We start from the raw sequence: 9494 nt of genomic DNA, 5'->3' as shown, positions 1-9494 counted from the left end.
CTCTTTTCTGATGAGAGCAAATTTTGCATCTCGTTTGGAAACCAAGGTCCCAGAGTCTGGAGGAAGAATGGAGAGGCACACAATCCAAGATGCTTGAAGTCCAGTGTGAAGTTTCCACAGTCTGTGTTGGTTTGGGGAGCCATGTCATCTGCTGGTGTTGGTCCACTGTGCTTTATTAAGTCCAGAGTCAGCGTAGCTGTCTACCAGGACATTTTATGCTTCCCTCAGCAGACGAGCTTTATGGAGATGCTGACTTCATTTTCCAGCAGGACTTGGCACCTGCCCACACTGCCAAAAGTACCAAAACCTGGCAAGAACAGGCAGTGAGATGTGCAAAGACAGTCTTTCAGCCAAAGCAGGATCATTGGTGATTGATGAGATATATATAGATATATATATATATATATATCTCATCAATCACCAATCAGCCAGTGTGTGGTGTGAAGGCAGAAAGGATTCATGTTAGGTGCAACCTTTGATTCACCTCCATATTCCCAAACTCTTGCCCCGTGCGCTCTTTGTGTGGCATAGCTTCTCTTCGAGATGTAAAACAAGCCTTTCACTAGGGTGTTATACCTGGAGACATAACCAAGTGCTGAAGTACTTAGCGGCAGTCAGTGGCTTTTAGGTAAGACTGCCAGTCAAGCCAGTGTGTGCAGCCAAATTTAGCTCTGTGCTTGGGCAATGCTAGGATTCAAAGGGTTAGAAGCTTAAATGTAGCTTAGTAGAGGGACAGAGAATGGTGTTACCTGTTCAGCTGATTTATGACAGCACAGTGTGATGTCCGCTGTGGAGGCCAATGATGGGTCAAGACCTCATTTAACATAGTATACGGCTTCTGTAGAAATCCTCACCCAACCTTTGGCACACGTCACGGCGTGTATTGATAAATACCGTGCTGTGTAGATTAATGTTTTTAGGCATCCACCATTGAGCACAAGAAACTATATTGAGCTTTTATATATTACAGCTTTCCTACGGCTCATTTCACACCACATACAACACATACAGGTTCACATGATGAAATGCAACTTACTACTCAGTGCTACCAGCAAAAACCCATGAATGATCACTTTACACACACAAGTTTTCTAGGTTATCAGATTAACAACAATATTCAGCTATAAATGCACACAAGATGCAATGAAGCTAACCAAAATCGCTTTGAAGTCCGCTCGCTCAACGAAGCAGTCCAATCTCTTTGCTCATCTGGGGCACAGCAGCCTTCAGTGTTGATAGGCTTTTACTCGTGATGTGTAACCTATAGGTTTTTAATGAAACAAAACAATCAAAATCATGAAATATGGATTTCACTGTACCTATGCATACCTGGTAAAATGTAATCTGCCTCTGAGTATCTCACTAGAGTAACACTGAAGTGCCAGTTGTAATAAATTAAGATGGTCTTTCCTACTACAGGCAGACTCCAGCTGAAAGAATTCATTCATTAATACTGCAGTAGGTGATCAGTGCTTGTCAGTGCTCATCTAGTTCTGTGCTTGCATGCAAGTCACAGGTGCCTACCCAATAGCATACATGCATGTAAATTAGTTTACTCAGTGGAGGCAAAACACCTTGTGTAATCACATGCAGGTTCAAATGAAGTTCAGCCAACTTTTTTGTTCACAAGCGTTATTTCAGCAAAACAAATGCAGATGTGCGGACATGCAAAAACCTACAGTAAACTTGATGAGGCTTATAGTCCTTTCCATCCACATTTTCACCTGTACATACAGTAGTAAAATGACATCAGACCAGGATGTAGACATTGAAAAAACAAGAATTCATGCAAATACCAGGGATAAGCTCAAGAAGTGTGACTGGATTGGTCTCTATCCAAAAAGCAAATCTGGACACAGATCCCATTTTGACAGATATGAATGGAGCCATGTGTGTTTAAATACGAGGCTGCTTCAGAAAGGTGAGGTGCTCGTCTGCTCTCCCATGCTGTTCCCCATCAATCCACTGCTTAGCGGGGCCACTGGGAGGCATGGTGGCACTTAAATGACATATTCCAGTTTAGCAGCACTATCTGTGTCCCATTTCCAGGATAAAATGGACCAGGCCTCCTCTGCCAGGTGACATGCTCGCACACAAGCAGGTAGCTGGTGGGCTGAGTGAATTTCCATGGCAGTGAGTGAGCTGGGGATGGTCAGCATAAAGCAACAGAAGGAAGGTACACTATGTAATCACCTGTGGGATTTGGAGAGCTAGAGAGACTGCGATGCGTGGGTGTGTATTTCAGGCTGGTGCCGTGTAATTTCAGGAAATGTGCACAATTCCGTAGAAAGCAGACAATGTGCTTTTTTTTCTGTGGAAAGATTGTGGAAAAATTTCATGGCACAACAAGAAACAAGTCCTGTGGTACAAAAATATTGTGAACTGGTGTATACATTTCGTTTTAGCTTTTGATGATTAAATTGAATATCAAGCTTCTTGGACTTTTGCTTTTTACAAATTAAATTACAAACAAAATGTGTTGTTTGTCCATGCCCTCTAGAAATACACAGAAGTGTTTTATGATCCAATACCTCTACCTGCTAAGGACATCGTCATGGTGTGGTCATGGTTAATAGAATCAAACATTGACTGAAACGGGAAACAATCAGCAGCCCAATGTTTTATTGACCCATCCATCCATCCTGATGCCTCCATATGTGGACATTGTGGCTCTATAACAACGTCACACTACTTGTGCCTTTTCTCCCAACAGACAACACTCATAATTCCTCCCGCCGCTGGAGGGCTTTGTCACTTGAGCAGATGTTGTATGGTGATTTGCTGAATCAACTGAAGCTGTCGTTTTTCTTGTCAGTCTCCTCTTTAGACATGACTAAAGTCTTTCCCACATCTTCAAAGACCAGCTGTTTTAGCCCATTCATTACAAATCCTGTATACTTTACACCACAGCCAATCATTTTGGAAATTTGGATGTATTGTATTCTCCCACCCCAGGCATCCATTGCTTCCAATCTCAAGTACAATATGAAAAGAGAAAAAGAAACTTGCTTGGCTTGTGTACTTACAGAGAACATAACTTAAACAAGTTTTTGCTTCTTGAATTGAGTGTGTATCAGTCGCTTCCTAGATTAGTTACCAAAATGAATGAAAGATTTGATGGTGTTGAGCAAATTTAAGTATACATCATTTGTTGTTAAGGAGTTAAGTGGTCTGTTTGTTGAAACTTCAGCTACCTAAATATAAGCCAAAATGTATTTAATACATGTATTTATTTCCTAAACTCAAATTTATCTGATGATGAGCCAAAGAAAAGTGTAATTTCGTGCTATTGTCACTTAAACCAAATCGTGGCATAGGAACAAAAGATATGACCCAACGTGTGTGTGTGTGTGTGTGTGTGTGCGGGCTTAAGAGATGCTCACAAGTCTTTGAGCTACAGTCCAAGTCAAGTCTCTCGTGGTTATTATGAGTGTTGTATCACCTGCTGTGTTCAATCCAGGCTGCTTATAAATTTACATAGCTATAAGGGATTCTGTAACCTGTTTTTCACTTACATACCACAACCATGTAATGTGCAATGCAAATTAATGGCAGCTTATTAAGTACTGGAAGTCAACACCAGCCACAGACTCTCAAACCCAGTGTAACGTTAACTAAATAAAACTGTAACGTTACATGATCAACAATAAACCTGCAACTTGTTTTTCACAGAGCACAACCATGTAATGTGCAATGCAATTAATGACAGCTTTTAAACTGCTGTAAGTCAACACATCCCCCAGACTCTCAAACAAGCGTAATGTTAGAACTAAACATAACTGTAACGTTGCATGATCAACAATAAACCTGTTTATCCTGTTTGCAGCCAACGTTAATAATTAACGTGGTGGCAGCCAGCAGGACGTAAATGATTACGTTAATCGACGTAGACAGGTTATAGGTAACAGAGGGAGGGGAATAACTGTGAGCTCATCAGATGTTTCCTAAAAAATAATTTTTTCCCGCACCTCGAGTCCAAGTCAATTGTTTTGAGGACGAGTCTCAAGTCGAGTCTGAAGTCACTGTGTGCAACTTAAGTTGGACTGGAGTCCGAGTCTCAAACTCGAGTCCCCATGTCTGGGGCTTGTTCCATCTGAAAGCCTGTTGGTGTGTATGGATTCCAATGCTTTCACCACAGAGTTGGCATCATACATATTCATTGAAGACTAATCAACAGAGCACAGTGTGTGTCTGGTGAAACTGGCAAGGTTTAAAGCCCATCCTGATCTTTTAATTAGTCTGATTATCCAAACAGCTGTCTACTTGTGCTCTCACTGACTTAAATGCGCACACAAACGCACGCATTTGCACAGCATGCTAATGCTACATATGTGACTGCCAACAGGCACCCTCAGAGCGGGGTGTGATAAATATTGTCAGCCCGGCTCTGATGACAGCACTCCAAGCTCTGACTGACTGTCAGCACACTCTCCATGCTGTATTTGCAGCAAGGGTGGAAAGTTTTCAGACTTCTGCGGGAGACTTTGAAGACTTGGCTGTCACAGATGCTGCTGAAATCTTTGTTTAACACTTTGAGCATGTTTTGTATGCGTGTGTGTTCTGAATAATGTCCATCATGATGACCTTGTCGGCTTATTTTAAGTCAGTTTTCAACACAAAAGTCCTTCTAAGCTTTCTGTGCCTGCATGAACAAATCAGATGTTTTGTCTCTATTTATGAGATTTAGCTTAAAGAGTAAGTTCGGTATTTTTCAACCTGGACCCTATTTTTTCATGTTTTTGTGTCTATGTGACTAATTGGGACAATATTTTTTGAAATTTGTCCAGCAATGAGCGAGTTCCAGCAGTTAGAAAGGGCTGCAATGTAATCCTTGTGGACAATTGCGTCCATCAAAGTACGTCCACTAAAGTGCTTGTGTTTGCCGCTGACAAGCTCATGTTTGGTATTATATGTGTCTGACAACATTGTGGAAAGGATCCCAACAGAGTAAGATCCTTTTTGTTTAAACAGAAACTGTCCCTGTATCGCTCTCGTCAAAGCCACCACACTCCATTGATAAAAATAGAAATTTTACCTCTCTGGTCCATCGCTGCCGGGATAATTTTTGTTGTGTGACTGTGGTGTTTTTAACCCTTTAAAATACAAAAGTTACACAATAATGTAAAGCAACAAAAACAACAAAGTCACACAATAACACAAACAAACTAACCGATCAAGGCAGCGGTAAACCAGCAATTCCTGTGTTCTTCGAGGTAAAATTACTGTTTTTATCAACGGAGTGTGGTGGCTTTTAGGATAACGATATAGTGACTGTTTCTGTTTAAACAAAAAGGATCATACTCTTTTTTTAAAAAGTTTTCTAATAACAATCTGAGCATGTCAGTGGCAAAAAAAAGTGAACGTAATTGCCCGCAAGATTATGTTGTTACCCTGCCTTGCTGCTGCCAACTCCAGCGCACATGCCAATTTCAAAAAGTGTTGTCCCAATTAGTCATGGAAAAATAAAGTTTGGGTTGAAAAAGTTACCTTTAACCTACATTGATTAAAGTCACTGAATACGAAAAACAAAGCCCACGCATATCGAACTGCCATTTCTGCACGTTGCTCCAGCCCAGCTTCACCTGAGTGAAGTTACAGTGGCAGTCAGTGAGCTCCACTAGTTTGTGCCAGGGTATGAGGCAGTTAGCTGTTATAGCATCTCTATCCCCGAGGGGAACCAGCTGCTCTCTTGTTTTTTGACTCTCCACAGGCTGTTCTTTCTCTTTGCTGGCCTCCTAGGGGATTTACATGACACCTGCAGAGCTTAAATGGTGGATTCTCTTCTTCTGCAGAGCAACAACGATTTCCATTCACCCATCTGTTTAGGAAACAGTTATCATATCTTTGTGTGGCTCCAAACATGCTAGAATTGCTTCTTAGACTGCAAGGATAAGTTGCTTCATCTTGTATCTTTATTTCTTGTGAGCATGGCACAATTTCTGTTACATTCCCTCAAGGTCAAAGTGAAAATAATAACTGAATAATGGTAATAAATGCATGTTGGTGGTGTTGTCATGTTCCGCTGATTGGCTCTTGCACCAGCGAGTGGAATTTCCTGAGGTACTGTCAATCCACTGCCTCTACAGTCTCCTTTTTCTTCTCTGTCTCCATCCTCTCCCCTCCATGCTCCCTCTGTCATACACATTTCCCCGTCGGCAGCATCACATATCAGCCGTGTCATGATAGCGGCGCTGTCAGAGCTGCAAGAACTGATGATGAACAACCTCAAGAGAAAAACAAGAGAGCATCACATCTGTTTGAAATGACCTCCTTCACCCTCATCCACCTCACTGACTCCAGACCAGCGGAGCCGCTGCAAGAATTAGACTCTCTTGCACTGCTGTATATGGACACACACACACACACACGCACAATCTATTTTTGGATACATGGCCAAATATTGGGCCATATTGAGGAGAGCTGCAGTCACCAGTGTGTGTTCTAACTGCTGCTAAGTCCCAGTGAAGGGAACCTTAATCTGATTTTTACTCAAGATCAGCTCCTTTGATGGTCACATTAGTCAGTTCTGAAAAGATTAGTCAACAACAGTATTTATAACCCAGTGATAATCCAGTGATAAGGTGCAGGCCTGTTGATGTGAAGAGAAGGAAAAAGATGGAGTGGAACAAAAGTGAATCTGATTAATTTGGAAACAATAACTAACGAGAGAGCGCTTTGAAGCAAGGCCACGAAGATTCTTTTTTTTTTTTTATCAGACAGGAAAATGACACAGATGGACAGATTTTTGACAGGGAAGAGAAGACAAGCTGGTGATGCTCGTCAATCACACATGCCAGTTAAATCCAAATTATGAAGAAGCTTATCTTACGTATAGCAGGAAAGTCTTGTAGTGTCTTGTGTCTACAGAAACTTGGATTAAATAGGATGCAGTTTGCAAGTTCATGGTAATGTTATTTTATTTGAGTTCAACCAGGCTCCTTTTGTTACCAATTGTGCCCCATAATTTGATAAAAGTTTAATTGATTTACCCGTTGGGGCCAGGGCTCAAATTTTCTTCAGGCATCACTGAAAAAGTTTGGAAACCACGGCTCTCAGTCGTTAAACAAGCAAAAATGCCAAACACTTGCTGGTTCCAGCTTCTTGAGCATGAGAATGTGCTGCTTTCCTTTGTTTGATATCATTAAATTTGAATATCATTGGGTTTTGGACGGTCTAGCAAGTGGAAGATGTCACATTGGGCTCTGGGGAAATTGTGATTTTTCCTTATTTTCAGATATCTTATAGACTAAATTGATCAATTTATTTGTTTTATTATTGACAGATAATGAAAATAATGATTTGCTGCAGCCCTTCCAAAGGTGCAGTTAAATATATGACAAAACACAGACATTTCAAAGCAAAAGTCTTATTTATATCTATATGTCAAAAGGCTGCACTCTCTTTCATGTTTTCTGTTTTTATTGCTCTAAAACCTGATGTAACACCCATAAAATATGATCAGTACCATTTCAATGCAGTGGCCTTTTAAAGTCAAGCTGTGTTTGTGGGCTTGCAGATGTGTATACAAGCACATCATTATACATTATATCATCACCAAAGGAAAAGGAGACTAGGAGGAGATAAATGGAGAGCGTGCATGACCAGAATGAGCAAAAAATATGTGACACCAAAGAGTCCCCAGAAGCCACTCCTCTTGGTTGCTAAACACAGAGTAAACAAACAACAACCTGATAGATAGGGATTCTGTTCTGCGGGAGTAAGACAGGCCTGTGTTTGGCTGAAAGATAACGTGTTGTTCCACCACGTGGTTATTGACGGTTGGAGAAGGTCAGAGCCAGGCCATGTGGATGTGATTGTGATGTGGCAGGGGAAGGCTTTTAATCTGCAAGAGGCACATAACACAGATGTAGTGCCCTGTGCTGCAGATGGGGGGCATTGTAGGACCTGAGAATCTGGAGGGACCCAATAGGAAAAAAAGGGATCTCGGCGCGATCGGTCCCCACCGCCAACGGTCGCTCTCCCTCACTGGCAGCAGCACACACTTTCTTGCACACACACTTCTCCTCTTCTCTTTCCCGCTCTCCCTCTCTCTTTCTCTCTCTCACATACACTCGCTCTCTCTCTTTGCCTCGGTGTCTCTCAGTCAGTCATTTCTTTCGTGCTCTGCCGTTTCATCTCTCCACCGTGGAGTGCAGAGAGAGGTGATTCGGCTCCCGGGGCTGGCTGGCAGTGGCTAGTCTGGGGCAAACACAGACGGAGTTGGGGACCTGAGGGATAGGACAGTACCGTGAGGGGTATTCCAGCAGGAAAGATCCGGCGCAAGATTTCCTCCAGAGGAGATTATTTGCATCACAAAACCTGTGGAGAGAGGACTCTGACTCTAAACTGGCTGCACAACCGCTGTCCGCGCAAGAGGTGCCATTTGTGTGTTAAAATGTGTGCGTGTGTGTGATTCTGAGCCCGCTCACCTTTTCAGTATGCAGATTCATTGGCTTGGTTTCTTTTCTCATGCAAATGTAAATTGGCTGGTCATGCCGCTCCACGTCTGTGACAGAGACACAGATGGAGCCGGTCACTGTAATTCAGGTTTGCATGATTATAATGCAGCGCTCCGTGAATTAGTTCAGCTCTGATGGATTAGTGCATGTTGGTGTGTGCGCTGTGCGTGTGTGTGTGTGTGTGTTTTTGATAATACACAACTGAAGAACCAGAATGTGCTAAATAATAAATCTCCCCAATTAGACAGAAAACTTCCAAACTAGGCTGTGCCACTCATCACATGTCCTACTATTTCACACACCTTCAGTCTGAGTGCTTTTTTTGTCAGTTGCATGTGTATTAATGTTCAGATGTGTCTGTCTGCACGTGTGTGCTGCTGACATGAGCGGTCTCTGGCATGTCATGCTTGGATGTCACTGCCTCAGGATCACAGAGGGGAAAAGGAGGAGGGGGGCTTAATGTGGCACTGTGCCAAGCTGATGCTTTAAAGAGGATATTGAAGGTTAGACGAATGTCTTTTCAGCCTGTTCACCTAGTCTGTATGTCTCTCGCTTTACTTCTATGCAGAGGAGTAACAAGAATGACAAGTGTGTTGGTTAAAGCGGCACCGTGAGGAATCCCTTAAGTAACGTCAGTTGAGCACATCCCCCCTCCTCTCATCCGTCCAGTCCTGCCTCCATTTGAAATGTGATTGCAAGTGTGGGGCAGAGTAGATAGGAGTATTTCTTTGGGAGGGGGTTAGGTTATGCTTGTTTTAGCTTGCTCCCCCTTTCAGCTCCCCCGCGGGATTTGCCCTCGCCTTCCATCTCTCTAACCCCCAATCTCCATTTCTGTGTCGCTCCCTCCATCACTTTGTTTTATCTTCGTTTCTGCCGAGCCAGCGAGATTTACTGGTATTAAAGTGGAAGTCCATTCACAGAACTGGGACTGCTGGAGAGGCAGAGAGAACGGAGGAGGAGGGGTGGGGGGGATTGGGTAAGGTGAGGGAGAGGAGAGTAAAACCATTGGGGGGGGGGGGGGGCCGCGGGGGGTTT

The 9494-nt window shown here is 42.8% G+C and overlaps 1 protein-coding gene across 8 annotated transcripts in view; it reads left to right on the top strand.

Annotated features, from left to right (window-relative positions):
- magi2a (membrane associated guanylate kinase, WW and PDZ domain containing 2a) overlaps nt 1-9494 on the top strand; it is a 243837-nt gene that overhangs the window by 64523 nt on the left and 169820 nt on the right. The window lies entirely within an intron of this gene.

This window comes from Micropterus dolomieu, linkage group LG16 (genome assembly GCF_021292245.1).
Source record: "Micropterus dolomieu isolate WLL.071019.BEF.003 ecotype Adirondacks linkage group LG16, ASM2129224v1, whole genome shotgun sequence".
NCBI classification, from domain to species: Eukaryota; Metazoa; Chordata; class Actinopteri; order Centrarchiformes; family Centrarchidae; genus Micropterus; species Micropterus dolomieu.
Note: the sequence above shows the minus strand (reverse complement) of the source record. Positions and strands in the feature narration are given on the sequence as shown.